Below are 16,730 nucleotides of genomic sequence, written 5' to 3'. Positions count from 1 at the left end.
GGTTAAATTTGAGATGCTTTTGGTATATATTCAGTGGTTATGTAAAGGATCTGAAGCTCCCTTGTGAGTTTATGTGTAAGAGACAATTGAATTTAGGATATGCAGAAGATCTCTTAGAGAGTATCCAGTATCATGAAGGAAAAGATACTGGAGCAAAAGTTGAAGAACTCTTTTTTATTTTTATTTTTTTGTCTTTTTGCCATTTCTTCGGCCGCTCCTGTGGCATATGGAGGTTCCCAGGCTAGGGATCGAATTGGAGCTATAGCCACTGGCCACAGCAATGCTGGATCTGAGCCGCGTCTGCGACCTACACCACAGCTCACGGCAATGCCAGATCCTTAACCCACTGAGCAAGGGCAGGGATCGAACCCTCAACCTCATGGTTCCTAGTCGGATTCGTTAACCACTGCGCCACGACAGGAACTCCAAAAGTTGAAGAACTCTTAAATGAAGAATAGGTGAAAGATGATGAGCCTGCAAATTATATAGACTGGGAGAGACAGTAAAGGAAGGGAAAAAAACAGCAAAATTTCTCTATTGAAAGTAAGAGAAGGGACAATTTCAGATGAAGATAATGGTCAATAATGTCTAATGATATTGAGAAGTCAAGATGAAAATTTGGCCTCCTGGCGATGATTGAGACTCTGTCCAGATAAACACCAATTGTATGCTGATAACTCGCAGATATAAAACTCTAACCCAGCTCTTTCTTGAACTCCAAACCCATATCTCCAATTGCACATTGAATGTCTACTAGGCCTCGTAAGCTTAACATATTCAAAAGAAAGCTCCTGATTTTCTTCTCTAAACTTATTCCTCCAGCTGACTTCGTCATCTCACTTCATGTCAGTTCCATATCCTTGACTCTTTTCTTTCACCCAACTCATCCAGTCTTCAACAAATTGTATTAGCTCTATTTTCAAGGTATTCCAACCTCTAACCACCTCCCCATGCCAGACTCCAGTGTTCCTTTCTCCTTCTTTCTTCTTCCTTCTCCTTCTTCATGGCTGCACCAATGGCATATGGAAGTTCCTGGGCCAGAGACTGAATCCAAGCTGCAGCTGCAACCTATACCACAGCTGTGGCAACACTGGACCCTTAACCCATGGTGCCACAGTGGGAACTCCTGTTTCTTATTTTTATTAATAGATTTGTTGAAATATAATTCACATACCACATAATTTATCCACAATTCAATGGCTTTAGTATACCCACAATATTATATATCCATCACCACAGTTAATCTTGGAACATTTAGTTACCTCACCCCCACCCCCCCCCAAATTAACAGTCATTCCCCATTCCCTCATCCCCCCAGTCCCTGGCACCATGAATTTATTTTCTATACCTATGAAATTGTCTATTCTGGACTTTTCATATAAATGGATTTGTATACAATGCGCCTTTTTGCGACTGGCTCCTTTCATATGGTGTAATGTTTTCCAAGTTTGTCTATTGCATATCAGTACTTCATGTGTTATATATCATATATTGTTTATCAGTACTTCATTTGTTTTTATGACTGAATAATATTCCGTTGTATGGCCATGCCACACTTTGCTTATCCATTCATTTATTGATGGACATTTTGATTGTTTTCACTTTTTGGTTCTTATGAATAATGATTCTATGAATATTCGTGTTTTTTAAAATTACTTAATGAATTTTATTACATTTATAGTTGTACAACAATCATCATAACCAAATTTTATAGCATTTCCATCCCAAACCCTCAGTATATCCCCCCATCCCCCAACCTGTCTCATTTGGAAACCATCAGTTTTTCAAAGTCTGTGAGTCATTATCTGTTCTGCAAAGACATTGATTCTGTCCTTGTTTTAGATTCCACATGTAAGTGATATCTTTTGATGTTGGTGTCTCATTGTCTGACTGACTCCACTTAGCATGATAATTTCTAGGACCATCCAAGTTGCTGCAAATGTCATTATTTATTTCCTTTTAATGGCTGAGTAATATTCCATTGTGTATATGTACCACATCTTCTTTAGCCACTCCTCTGCTGATGGACATTTAGGTTGTTTCCATGTCTTGGCTATTGTATGTAGTGCTGCAATGAACATTGGAATACATGTGTCTTTGCGAGTCATGGTTTTCTCTGGTTAGATGCTCAGGAGTGGGATTGCTGGATCAAATGGTAGCTCTATTTTTAGTTTTCTGAGGAATCTCCATACTGTTTTCCACAGTGGTTGCACCAATTTACATTCCCACCAACAGCGTAAAAGCGTTCCCTTTTCTCCACACCCTCTCCAGCATTTATTGTTGGTAGACTTTTGGATGATGGCCATTCTGGCTGGTGTAAGGTGGTACCTCATAGCGGTTTTGATTTGCATTTCTCTAATAATGAGTGATGTTGAACATCTTTTCATGTGTTTTTTGGCCATCTGGAATATTGATGTTTTGTTTGAAAGTGTGTTTTCCTTTTTCTTAGGAGTGCACTTGCTGGGTCATAGGGTAACTGTGTTTAACCTTTTGAGGATCTGCCAGATTGCTTTCCAAAGCAGTGTCTGTTATTTCTTGGTGGAATGATTGTGTCACCGTTGTTGCTGCTCTCCTCGGTTCCATCCTTGCTCCCTACAGTCCATTTTTCTTGCTCACCTCCCTCTGATGGGTCCTCAGCTCAGAGTAAAGGCAAAATACTTGAAATGATTATAAGTTCCCACACAATATAGCTCCATATGACCTCATTGGTTTTATCTCCTGCTATGCCTCCTCCCCTTGCTTCTTGCATCCCAATCCCTTTGCTGTTCCCTGTATACACCAGGCGTACTGCTGCTCCTTATCTGTTCCCTCTTCCTGGAACAGACTTCACGCTATATCCATAGTGCTGACTTCTTACCTCCTCAGGTCATTATTCAGATGTCTCCTCAGTGAGGCAGTCAGCACTCCGTGATTCCCTTTCCTGCCTTTTGTGTGTGTGTGTGTATCCATCACACTTACTCCCACTGAATATACTATGTAGTTTATTTTCTATCTGTTTTTCCCCCTGCCAGAAAGCTAGGCCCATGGAGGCAGTAATTTTTCAGTAGTTTCAGTAATTTTTCTGGTAGGATTAAAGAAATGTTTGATGAGTGAATAATTGAATGAATATGTGTTGAGGCTGGCAGCCATATTGGAATAGGTACAGTCGTTCCTGGGAAGTGAGAACAGGAATCACGGAGAGTAGATGACACTTCCAGCAAATTCGAGAATTAGAGAAACTGCCGAGCTCCTGTTGTGGCTCAGCGGGTTAAGAACCCGACTTGAATCCATGAGAATGTGGGTTTGATCCCTGGCCTTGCTCAGTGGGTTAAGGATCTGGTGTTGCCACAAGCTGTGGTGTAGGTTGCAGATGTGGCTGTGGTGTAGACCGGCAGCTGCAGCTCCAGTTTGACCCCTAGCCTGGGAACTTCCATATACCAACACATGCAGTCATAAAAAGAAAAAGAAAAAAAAAAATCTGAAATGTGGGAGAAGCTTGGTTTCCCTTCATAAAGGAAGGAAGTATTCAAGATCACTGACCTAAAAAGAAAACAAAGAGAGAGAGAGAATGAAAGTGAATATACACAAATCCCTCTACTTTCCCTCCTCTTACTGTAGATTAAGAGTCCATGCTCTTAACTCAGGCCAGCTCTCCACATGTACCCAGAACCTTGTTGGGAGGAAAAAGCCTTTCTCTGCCCCCTTAGGTCCAAATAATCAGAGGCCTGAAAATTAACTGAAAATAGGTTAACTAGAGAAGAGTCAAAGTCTCTTTAACAGGAGCACACAGGAGTTGCTCAGTGATGAGTAACTCACAGAATGGCTGGAGGTAAAGGTTTACAAACCAGTTTAACAAAGAGTTTCAGGAGTAAGGGATGGAAGCTTCTGTTGGGCTTTTGGGTGGTGATGGAAATAAGCAGTCTGTTTCCTTCCTGGCTGGAAATTTCCTCCTGCTGGGTGGTAAGGAATATGGCAGCTAAATTAATATTTCCTAGAGCTAAAGGTCGGTCTTCTTTCAAACAGGAAACCCCCTCAGAAAGGGGGGAGAGTCAGTGGCAGCCGTATTTGCAGGAAGTTTTGCTTGTTGAGACAGTGTCTTTCTGTGGCTGTTGTATGTTCAGATGTTTTCAGTTTAAAATAGAGTTCAGACCACTTTGGTGAGCTGCTAATTCCTTCAGTTCCAGACGTAGGCATGCCTGCAGATTGATCGGATAGGCCCCCTGATGCACCCTCTTAGGACATCATTCTCTGAGAAGGCCAGGTGATGGTCTGCCTTGGAGCTGAGTATGGTTCAGGGCCCCGGTCAAGGGCATTGCCCCCACAAAGGTCTCCACTGCATCCTGCTTCATCAGTTTTTCCTTTTCAGCAGCAGCATCCTGTTACATACAAACATGCTATTTTTCTCCACTTAAATAAAGAAAAATCAGGAGTTCCCTTCGTGGCACAGCGGAAACGAATCTGATTAGGAACCATGAGGTTACGGGTTCAATCCCTGGCCTTGCTCAGTTGGTTAAGGATCCGGTGTTGTTGTGAGCTGTGGTATAGGTCGCAGATGCAGCTTGGATCGGGTGTTGCTGTGGCTGTGGTGTAGGCCAGTGTCTACAGCTCCGATTAGACCCCTAGCCTGGCAACCTCCATGTGTCATGGGTACAGCCCTGAAAAAGACAAAAATAAAAATAAAAAAATAAAGTAAAATCAACACTTGATTTTAATAGAAAAATTTAAATGTGTGCTGGATTTTGTATGATACCTAGAAATTACTGTGGATAAAACCACGAGAGACCCCTATCCTCAGGCAAGAACAAGAGACCATTAAAGAACCCAATAAACAGAGAAGGCCGTTCATCCTAATTTACAAAACGTCCTGTCTTCTCCCACGAGTCTAGAATCAAGTTCTTCTTCTGGAATCAAGTCTGTTCAGAAAGGAAGAGAAAACCCAAGGCCTTAGAGCAGTCAGGGGTATGGCTAAAGAGGAGTAAGTTCCAGGGAGACTGCCCTAGGACTGCCAGCACAGCGTCTCCATGTATGTAGGGGAAAAACTTAGTGAGTTGTAATGCCTTGGAACTTTTGCCATTGTCTTTGTATAAAACGTGTAAACTTTGAATATGTATTATTTTGTCTCAATAAAAAGTTGGCCTAATTTTAAGCGACTTAATTTTGAATACACAGTCTTATGAAGTAAAACAAACAAACCAAAAAAATTCTAGGCAGTAGTCCTAGTTTTAATCTGGTAAATTGGAGAATAAAAATTAACAAAGACTTGAAGAATTAAGGTACATATTCAGTAATCAGCATTGACTGTATAACCTACCAGAAGCGAATGGCCTTTGGAATAAAAGAGCAGGCAGAAACACGACCCACCAAGTTGTCAAATTCACCAAATACCATATTGATGTTCTAAAAGCCAGTCTCCAGGGCATCCTTCGCTGAGGAACAAAAATGAAAAGGCAAGCACTTACTTCTATAACTTACTTAATATTGATGGTCCTAGGATCTCATAAACACAGCCATGAAATGGCCAGTCCTGCCTTTCCTTGCCCCAAACTAATACATTCTCTATTAATTTCCTAGTTAATTCAAAACTAGCTACTGTGTTTCTTCTGGTAGATATCACCTAAGAGGGGGAAGAAAGGATGGTGAAGGAAAAAACTCTTTATAGTTGTTGCTTTTGTATCACTGTTCTCAATGCTGGATTAAATTATAAAAGGAACCAAAATATTAGTGCGTTACAAATTGCTAGAAAAATGACTTCCTGAGGTTACCCTGGTAGAAAGGCAAAGTAACAAAGAAAGTATCAACTTGGGACTCACAGACAGAAAAGCACTTCAACTCACTAATTGGCCTTAGGCAAATTTTCCTAAACTGCCAGATTTACTGGGGGAAAAAAAAAAAAGACTCTGCTGGGGGCCAGTCCCAGGCATAGGCATGCCACTCTGGTCCCTCCATATTGGAAGCCACAGCCAGTGGGTAAGATGGAAATTGTTGTGTAATAAGGAATTTGGCTGCTCTTTGTCCCCACTTCCTATGAGGTAGCCTCTAAGTCCTTGAAATTTTCAGAATGAGTGACTCTGTTACTCATGGTTGGTCCCTTGAACCATACTGGGATTTATGCCAATGAGGTGACTCCTGGTGAGTCTCCAGGGTTATTTCAGTATGGAGGCTGCCATGTTGGAAAAACCAACATGGAGTTGGGTCCAAAGCCAACATAGGAATTGGTTTTTAACCACACATTGACAAGCCCAACTTCCCAACTTCTGGGAACGGGAGGGGGGCTCAAGATTCAGTTTAATTATATGGCCAATGATTCAGTCATTCAAGCCTCTATCATGACACACCAATAAAAAGTCTGGATATCTGAAGTTCCAGTGAGCTCCCAGTTTAGTGCTTCTTGTCCCTGTGTCAGGAGGGACAGTGAGTGTGCCTCCTGAGGATAGGGAACATTTTTGTCCGAGAACTTCTCAGACCTCGTCTTATGTATCTCTTCATTTCTCTAGTTCCGGTCTGTATATTTTATGATAAAATTATAATCCTAAGTGTAACAGATTCCTGTATTCCCTGAGTCATTCTAACAGATTTTAGAACTTGGGGAAATAGTGGGAAGCTCCAGATTTGTCGCCAGTTGGTCAGAAGTGTGAGTGGCTTGGGAACTCTACAGCTTTCAGCTGGTGTCTGAAGTGAGCGACGTCTTACAGAGTGCTGTGCTCTCAACCTGTGAAATCTGACGCAACTCCAGGTAGATAGTGTCAGAATTGCCTGGCAAATACATACAGAGAAAACTTGAGCACCATGCAGGAGATGCTAAGAGGGGCGTGCACTGAGAAAGTACAGGGGATGCACAGAGAAGAGCATATGATGCAGCCCCCTCTCTAAGGACAAGAGGAGCTCTAGGCAATTGTCTCTCTTGAAAAAAAAAATCACTTTATTTATTTATTTTTATGAGAGTATAGTTAATTTACAGTGTTGTGTCAATTTCTGCTGTGCAGCATAATGAGCCAGTCACACATATATAGACATTCTTTTTCTCATACTGTCTTCCATCATGTTCTGTCCCAAGAGACTGAATATACAGTTCCCTGTGCAGTTGTCTCTTGAGATGACTCTAAGAATGTTTATTTTGTAAAAAATTGAAAGTAAAAAGAAGAAAATAAAATCACAATTCGAAGATAATCAAATCGATGTTTATATTTTTAGCATGTTTTCTTCTACACATCTTTCTATGGATTTTTGAGGTAGTGCTATATTTGTGATTATTTTTATTTTCATTTAACACGTTTGTCATAAGCATTCTCTTGTGACATTAAAGGTTCATCACACATTTTCATGTTAACGGCTGTGCAACACACATACATAGATAGATGGATAGATACCAGGTAGTTTAACACTTTTACTAACTTTGAGCCATTGGGTTGCTTCTGGCTTTTGATATAGCAAATAATGTGAAGACGGAAATCTTTATACATTTTTGCCCATATTTCTGATTATTTCCTTAAGATAAACTTTTAAAAAAAAATATGACCTCAGCTATTTCCTACTCCTAGGAAATCTTATTTTTGACTGGACTCTGAGGTAGAAGCTCTCAGATAGGACAGTCTCCATCTCTTGGCAGTCTGCTCCTGCTGATTGGCATCTTTCATCCTCTTGCCCAGTGGTTAGCAGATTCTGTGACCTCTTCCTAATTTTTCTTAGTTTCTTTCTTCCAAGCAACAAGCCAACTTTGGTGTCGCAGGGCATGTGGCATAATGGAACACCGAGTCTGGGGCACAGAGGTTTCTTACCTTCTGTGTTCAGGGGCTTTCCATGACATATTGGCAGACATCATCTTCTTTAGAGAGGCTGAAAAGTTTGTGGATGCAGCTAGCTCTTTAGAGACCCAAGCAATGAAGCAAAGCAGTATCAGTGAGTCCAAGAATATCTTTCTCCTCTTTTTTATTTTTATTTTTCACAATAATCAAATCGATTTGGCCTACGCAGTGCATCCCCTGAGCAGATATGTGCTTGCTTCCTGGGATCCTCCTGGTCTATTACAGGAATACCCCTTACCCAGCAGGTGCATGGGGCTGTAGGTCAAGACACCTTGCTTGGTGGGAAAACCTGGTTTGTCATCCCTACTCTGATGTGGATCACATAGCCCTTCCTTTCTTCACCCAGAGCATCCACAGCAGCTTTGGAGGCTAAGTGCTTCACACAGGAGGTTCAGAATTTGCATTTGTTGCCAACTTCAATGAGTTCCTGGCACCTCATGGTTGGATAGGAGATGTTCAGCTTTGTCTTTAAGCAGTTGATCACCTCTGAGGCACCACAGCAGAGAGAGAAACTCTTGAAGTACAGCTACTCAGTAAAAAGGATTTGTTTTTACAACATGAAACCTGCTCCCAAACTGACTTACAGAAATATGAATGTACCCTCCTGCCAGGCATGTACAAGTGTCTAGCTTAAAGCTCAGTTGCCAAAATTAAATCCTTTACTAAAAACCTGGAAATTTGATAGGCCCTGAAGGCTTATTGTATTGCTTTATTATTATTATACGTCTTTTTAGGGCCGCATCCGCAGCATATGGAGGTCCCCAGGCTAGGAGTGGAATCAGAGCTACAGCTTCCAGCCTACACCACAGCTCACAGCAACACTGGGTCCTTGACCCACTGAGCAAGGCCAGGGAGTGAACCTGCATCCTCATGGATGCTAGTTGGGTTCATTACTCCTGAGCCACGACAGGTACTATTTTATTGCTTTAATATGCTTTCGTTTGACTAATTGTGAGAACAGCTGAATATTTTAATATTTTTTTCATCTCTCTTAGTTAATTGTCCTTTTTATTTATTTATTTATTTATTTTTTGCTTTTTTTATTTGTTTGTTTTGTTTTTGTTTTTTAGGGCCACACCCATGGCATATGGAAGTTCCCAGGCCAGGAGTCAAATCGAAGCTACAGCTGCTGGCCTACACCACAGCCATAGCAACATGGGATCTGAGCCACGTCTGCAACCTGCACCACAGCAATGCAAATCCAGCTAAGTGAGGCCAGGGATCAAACCCGCATCTTCATGGATACTCATTGAATTCATTTCCACTGAGCTACCATATGTATAGGATATAACTACCATATATAAAGGATATATATATATATATATTTTTTTTTTTTTGACTAAAGCAGGAGCCTGAGGGCAGTTTCCCCTCAGGAAGCAAGGCCCATTTGAGCCCCAAGGAGCTGCTCTGTCCATATGTTTGAAGAACTGTGTCTAGATGCAGCAAGGGGTGGACTGTGGCAGAGATGGAGATGCTCAGCTCAGCTCTCCCTTGGAGAATGGACTTGCTGCCCACTTACAGAGCACAGCTGGCAGACAGCCTCCAGCTTATTGTATCGTCACTGTTCTCCTCAGCTTTCAGGGCAAGGGAGCTCTTATTCTCCAGGTAGTCCTATCCACATACAAAACGAAAAATGGGTTCAAGGGCCTAGCTAGCCCATCCAACCTGGGACCACTCTCAGGAAATCTTGGCTCCACAACTCCCTTTGGAGCTTTCAGATTCCCCATTCCTGCCCCATCCTGTTTCTTCCCCTTTACCTCTCAGGGGTGTGACTGACCATTAAGGCATGACATTCTAGCACTATTTCAGTGCCTGTTGTCTGGAAAACCCAGCCTGTGGCAGCAGCTGCCATTGTTTGAAGCTGACATGTTCTTCTCATCCTGATACTAGAGAAACATTCACGTTTACTTGCTTCTATTTTTAGGAAGGACTTGACTTCTCGTGTTTCAGTTTTGTATACATCTGCAAAGTATTTTGGTAGAGCATGAAGGATCTAATGTGATTTTTTTTTTTCCTTCCTGTGGTTGGTGCCATTGAATATTTCTGCCTCCTATCTTTTATGCCCTTGTGTCATCTCCTCCTCTGGAATGTGAGCTGGACTCGGTAGCTCCATATTGGATTAGAAATAACTGAAGATCCCATCCGTCTTGGGTCTTCTCTTATCCTCTTCTCTTGGCTCACTTACACTGGGGAGAGGAAGCAGCCCTATAGATAGAACTATGTGGGGTGGCGAGGAGCTCAGGCTCTAGGTCCAAGAGCACAAGAGGAACTGAGACTTTCTAGCCAACAGCCTATGAGGAATTGAAGCCTGCCAACCACCACGTAATTGACCTTGGAAGCAGGTTCTTCAGCCCCAGGTGAGTTCCAAAGATACCTGCTACCCCAGCTGACAGTTCAGCTTCACCTCACAAGGGATCTTGAGTGAAAGGTACCCAGTGAAGCTGCTCCCCAGATTCCTTATTCAAAGAAATTACGAGATAATATGTTCGTAGATTTCAGCTATTACATTCTGGTATAATTACTTATGCAGCAGTAGATAACTAATACATTCATCAAGGAACACTACAATTTGGAGCTTTATTTATTTTTCCACTTGTATGTTTACTTCTTAATAAGTGAAAAGTTTACTTTATGTACAGTTAAGAGTCCAGGCCTAGGAAGGTGGTTCTGCCATTCTTAACAAGTAGCTCCTATTTAACTATGTTTTAGGCAATTGTTTATATCTCGTGTCCTCTCAATTTTTAGAAGGACCAGAAGGAGTACAAGCCCAGTCATTTAAGGAGCAAGCCTTAGAAGTGATATATATCAATTTCATTTATATCCCATTAGCTAAAATTTGACCATGTAGTTGTACCCACCTCCATAGGAGGTTTGAAAATGTAACGTCATTACTGATCATTCCTTTCCCCAATTGAATTACCTTTTATCCCTTCCAAATGTTGTTTTCTGTCCACTAATCCTCAGCGATTGCCAGAACATTCTACTCATTTCTGATTTTTTTACACATTTTATACAATTTTAATCACTACTTTTCTTTTTGAACAAACCAGAAGCTAATTTTTTATTGTCTGCATTTGCAAACGAATGGTTGAATCAGTATACCAACCTTCAAAAATACTATTGATCATTTAAAAATGCAAGCTTTGTAAAAGTCAAATATTCATATAAAAAGAGCACAAATCATAAATGTAATTTCTGTGCATTCTGACAAAATGGACACACTATGTAACCAGCAGCCATAAATCAAGAAATGAAACGTTACCAGAAATAAGACTCCTTACCCGACTTCCAGGCATCTCAGATTCCTTTTATCTGTTTCAGAACTTCATATAAATGGTATCATAAAGGACATACTCTCTAGTGTCTGCCTTATTTTGCTCATTCTTATATTAGTGAGGTTCATCTGCATCATTGTCTATAGTTGAGTTCATTCATTATCGTTTTATTCCATTGAATGAACATACTATTTATTTACTTATTTATGGACATTTAGATTGTGTCTAGTTTGTTGGCTTTACAAGTAGTGCTGATCATTATTGTACCCAAAATTTGCCCATCAGAATTCTGTTTTGCATTATAATAAACCTACACATTTGGGGGAAATCAACATTTTTCCAGTATCCAGTCTTCCAGTTGATGATCAAATGTGTATCTCAAATCTTTTTCGTTATGACACCTCTGAAAACAGTGTTGTGATATCATTCATACACATCTTTCACATTCTCTGTTAAAGGTATTCATTGGTGTATATAGTCTCTGTTGATGTTGAATTTCATGGTACTTTTTAAAAAGTGATTATTACTGGTATATAGCAATATTTTCTTTTATTCCAGATGCTTTTAGAGTACTGATTCTAAACTCTAAAGGGAATGTTTCTAAAGTTTAATGGATCATTATTCATATGATTATTTATCATTGAATAAAAATTATCCATATGATATTTTTAGTGCTCCCTTTTATTTGGTTGCAGGATTTCCATTCTTTTCATAATTCTTTCTCTAACCTAGGTATATTATTGTGAATCATGTGAGCCTGATGCATATTTATTAGTCTGCTTTTCTACTTCCCTTTCTTCCAGGATTCTCCTGGCTTTCTTCCTACCTCACTTCTTTCTATTTCTTTTGCAGGCTTCTCCTCATAGTCTAGCCTTTCCTTGGGGGAGTGTTCCGGGGCTCAGTCCTGGGACTCCTCCTTTTAGTCTCATTTCCTCAGTGTGTTCATCCAATCATATGACCTCAAATACTATATACATGCTCATGGCCCAGAATGCACAGATGCATCGTAGTGCTCACCCCACAACTCCAGCCTCTTATTTCCACTTGTCTATTCGTTACCACCACTTCAGAGTCTGAAAGACATCTCAAAATCAGCATATCCATAACCAGATCTTCCTTCCAAAATCCATTCTACCTCAGGGTCTCTTATCTCCCTTGAGGGCCAACCCTTCCTTCCAGTAGCCCAGACAAAACCTTTCTTTTCTGTTATATTCTCTCGAATCCAACTTGTCAGGAAAATCATGTCAGTTTCAATGTACACCCAGAATCTGGTGTACACTTTTTACTCCCTCTACTGCCATTAGCCGTTTGGGGTTTTCTCTCTCTCTCTCTCTCCATTGTGTGTGTGTGTGTGTGTGTGTGTGTCTTTTTTTATCTTTTTTGTAGGGCCGCACCCATGGCATATGGAAGTTCCCAGACTAGGGGTTGAATTGGAGCTGTAGCCGCTGGCCTACACCACAGCCACAGCAACGCCAGATCCGAGCCACATTTGCGACCGACACCACAGCTCATGGCAATGCCGGATCCTTAACCCACTGAGCAAGGTCCAGGGATTGAACCTGTGTCCTCATGGATGCTAGTCAGATTTGTTTCCACTGAGCCAGGACAGGAACTCCGTTTTCTCTCTCTCTTTTTTTTAAATTAATTAATTTATTTCTTTATTTGTCTTTCTGCCTTTTCTTGAGCCGCTCCTGCGGCATATGGAGGTTCCCAGGCTGGGGGTCTAATTGGAACCATAGCCACCGGCCTACGCCAGAGCCACAGCAACACGGGGTCTGAGCCGCGTCTGCAACTTACACAACAGCTCACGGCAACGCTGGATCCTTAACCCACTGAGCGAGGCCAGGGATCGAACCTGCAACCTCATGGTTCCTAGTCGGATTCATTAACCACTGTGCCTCGACGGGAACTCCCATTTTCTCTTTCTATTGGAACACTACAGACATTCTAACATGGCCTCCTGATTCCCTTCTTGGACCTATACATCCTTGTCTCAGTAAAGCAAAAACTTAAATATTATTCATTTAATTCTCTGCTCAAAAATCTCCTCATCACAGTCATCTGTTTCTGGGTAAATTCAAAAGGGTCCTGACACAGTCGACCTCCTAATCCCATTCCTTCCCAGGCCTATCTCGTACCCCTCTCTTCTTTGTTCACTCTGCCTCAGCCAAGTTGGCCTCTTTATTGTTTCGGAAGCCAGGCAGGAATGTTCCTGCCTCAGGACCTTGGCACGTGCTATTCTGTCTGCCTCGAGCACTGTTCTTTGAGATATTCTTGTGGATTACTGCACGGCCTCCTTCCTGTCTGCTCAGACATCAGGGTATGGCCACCTTACTTTCAGCTGCAAGCCCCCTCTCCTTCTCAGTACTCCCGTTGCCCACCTTTCCCATTTCTTCTCTTCAACAGCATGTTCTACTTTTGAATAGAAGTGTTCAAAATAGAACATTTTTGTAGAAATGTTTGGTGTTGATTATTACTTGACTCTCCTCGTTACTACCTCAGCAGAATATAAGCTCCAGGAGAGCAGGAACTTTTGTCTGTTTTGTTTACTCTTGTATCTCAGTCTTAGAAGTGCGCCCCAGTGGGCACACAATGGCTATTTAGAAAAACCATGATAGGTGTATTATTTATTTAAAGTTTAGGGGAGTTCCCGTCGTGGCGCAGTGGTTAACGAATCCGACTAGGAACCATGAGGTTGCGGGTTCAGTCCCTGCCCTTGCTCAGTGGGTTAGGGATCCGGTGTTGCTGTGAGCTGTGATATAGGTTGCAGATGCGGCTCGGATCCTGAGTTGCCATGGCTCTAGCGTAGGCCAGTGGCTACAGCTCCGATTCATCCCCTAGCCTGGGAACCTCCAAGAAATAGCAAAAAGACAAAATAAATAAATAAATAAAAATAAAGTTTAGAAGGGGAGTTCCGGCTCTGGCACAGTGGGTTAAGAATCCGACTGCAGTGGCTCTGGTCGCTGCAGTAGTATGGGTTCAAACCCCAGCCTGGTGCAGTGGGTTAAAAATAATGTTTAGAATGTAATCCCCAGAGGGACTAAAAAGCCAAAATGATTCAAAATTGCTGCTGGAAATGGGCGTAAGCCTGGAAAGGGCTATGTGGAAAAGGGATACTATTCTTAAAAATCCTCTTGCGCTGTTTGATTGTTTTTACTGTGATAAAAATTCAAAAAACTTTTAAATAAGTTAACATTGCTGAAAAAAATCACGGGATGGTAACAGTGTTGGAAGGCTAGCCAACAACAATGTACTTTCTAGTAAATTGCTCTAAATCTGTTTTGAGAGCAAACTATGGAATCTGCTAATGGTAGATACAGATGGTACAAAACAATAAACCTCTTTTTGGTGTTGGGTATAATTTAAAATAGAATCTCTTTTTATCATGCCTTAAAGTGACTTCCATCTACTTACGTGATGGAGCTTTATAGGATTGCATTAAAGTTCCCCACATTTCACCATGAGTGTAAACTGTATCGGGTGTCATCATTCAAGGCTTTAAGTAAAATGTGATTTTTTTGGATTCTTTAAATCCGGGTGGAAAAAAATCATCAAAATAATTTTTCATACACAGATAGCCAGCATATGTGACTGCTTGCTCATTGGAGGAGGGAGATGGGGAGAAAAGGATGGAAATAACAAAAATCATTTTGTCTAAGCCTGCAAGTGACACAAATTCAAACAATTGCTTTTTCAGAGTCCTCAGGCTTGTTTCTATTCAGTGTTTGCTGAGCTTTAGAGAAGGCTGAATCCCACCATGGCAAGCTGCCATCTTTGTCAGAGCAAAGAGCTGTTTACATTCAAGGCACATAATAAGTGCAATGTGAAGTAAAAAACAGTGTGCGTTCTATTATGGCTGATTAGGCCATTGTACACTGTTTCAACTAACATCTTCCTTGTGCTAAAAATAGTGAGAAGCCACGGGACCTCAGGCAGCATGATCCCTCAGTACTGTACTCTTTCACGAGATTGCCAACAAAAGCTGCCTCTAACTCCCCAGAAAAATAAAAGGGCCACTTAGTAGCTTTAGTGTCCTGCAAAACATGTAGTTTATCTGAGCTGTTTGGAAACCTTTCAGAAAAGGAGATGCAGAGAGCACACAGCTTCTGGAAGGTAGATCTCTCTTCTTGGTAACTTCCTTTTCTTGCTATGATGCTTGATATAAATATCTTAAAAGTCAGTTGGTTGCTCTGAAATGTGCTTCTTCCTTAGCTCCTGCTTAATCGGAGTAAAAGTGGCATGAATGCATATATTGATGCATAGGCCACGGGGAACCTAAATAAATAAATATCTGTATTTGAGGCTATAGAAGAAGGGAGCAGTATGAATAAACTGAGTTCCCAGGTCATTCCATCACAAAGTCAATAGCTCTTCTCATTGAAGGGGCGGAAAACAAACTGCTTTCTATTTTATTGAAAGCCTGGAAGAATTTGCACGGCTGTAATCCCAAATCTAGAGGCAATCTATTAAGAACTCAGCATTGCTGATCCTGAGACTCAACTGATAAGCACATTCTTCCCCCACCTCCTCCAACGTTAATCCTCTTAAAGTTGGTGCTAAGTAATGAAAGGGTGTGATGCAAGAGCCCCCCCCCCCCCACTTTATTACAACCACACAAAATGCTTGTGTAAATGTTTCATTAACAAACTGCTGGACTAGTATTTAATATCCCTTGCCTCCTTCCCCCTGGACCCCTCGGTAGGGGCTCCTGCATGGGGCATGACTAAATGTGTGATTTACACATGTTTAAGAGAAGCATTCCCACACTTGAATGCTGTTCCATGACAAAGGGAGGGGAGGGGCTGAGAGAGAGGTGTTGAACCTATTGTAGACATTTTAATTTACAATGCTCTCTCTCTCTCTCTCTCTCTTTTTTAATGGGCTTTAAAAGATGAATGACTTCCACTCACTTATTAGTCTATGTTTCATTTCTCAGTGTTCTTTCTAACTGCTGGTCTCTATGCAAGTGCTTTTGGTCCGATAATTTGAGGCTGGTCCTTTTGGAGACACAGTTCGATGTTGTAACATTCTAAGAAAAGCAAGATGAATTCCACTGCAAAAGCCATCGTGCAAAGAACCCTTTTCCAAACCACAGAGAGGCCAAAATAGATGACTTATCTGTACTTTGAATGTGCCAAAGGATGCCGGATATTCTGTGGAACTATGCATCCTGTGTTTTTTGCTCTGTGGTCATCTAATTACAATCTGATGTTTTGTGTTCTTTAGCTAATCTAGTAAATCCTAACAGGATGCCTGCATTATCTGATTTTTAAAATAGGGCATTTGAGTATAAAAATAAACTTTCCTTTCAGATAAGCCAGATGGGCCTATGGCCGCTACTGAATCAGTCAATACCCAGTAACAGGATGTATTGATGCAACCTGAAGATACAGAGCTAGTCTGTGGAAGTTAAATCCTGACAACAGGGTTCACATCCAGACACGAGTGAGTTGTCTTGGGCCAAATCCTTAGAAGAAACCTTTGTGTTGCATCCTGAGAGACTCCGACCTTTGAAATGAGTATATAAGAAAATCAAACACAAGTGTAGCCACTTGCTATATAAGTGTCTTTGCTCCTGGTGTCATTCATTTCATTTCAGTTTACCAGGAGCATCTGGTCACAGATCGGGTCACTGGGTTTGGGTCAGTACAACCTTTGGGTCCGTGTGGATAAT

The 16,730-nt window shown here is 41.4% G+C and overlaps 1 long non-coding RNA gene and 1 pseudogene across 3 annotated transcripts in view; one reads left to right on the top strand and one right to left on the bottom strand.

Moving 5' to 3' along the window:
* LOC102158243 (uncharacterized) overlaps positions 1-16,730 on the top strand; it is a 1,270,494-nt gene that overhangs the window by 1,151,700 nt on the left and 102,064 nt on the right. The window contains exon 1 of one of the 3 annotated variants that reach the window (XR_014838702.1): positions 15,062-15,169. The exons of the other annotated variants lie outside the window; for them this stretch is intronic. This is a non-coding gene — a long non-coding RNA (uncharacterized LOC102158243). Of the gene's footprint in view, positions 1-15,061; positions 15,170-16,730 lie in introns of those variants that run through there. 3 annotated transcript variants of the gene reach the window in all.
* Positions 7,524-11,077, bottom strand: LOC146405723 (small ribosomal subunit protein eS6 pseudogene; annotated as a pseudogene).

Source organism: Sus scrofa, chromosome 2 (genome assembly GCF_054392235.1).
Source record: "Sus scrofa isolate SSC_HxYL_T2T_F1_AM1 chromosome 2, Sscrofa_HxYL_maternal_Yorkshire_Landrace_v2.0, whole genome shotgun sequence".
NCBI lineage: Eukaryota > Metazoa > Chordata > Mammalia > Artiodactyla > Suidae > Sus > Sus scrofa.
The sequence above is the reverse complement of the archived record's forward strand: the minus strand, read 5'-3'. Positions and strand labels throughout refer to the sequence as shown.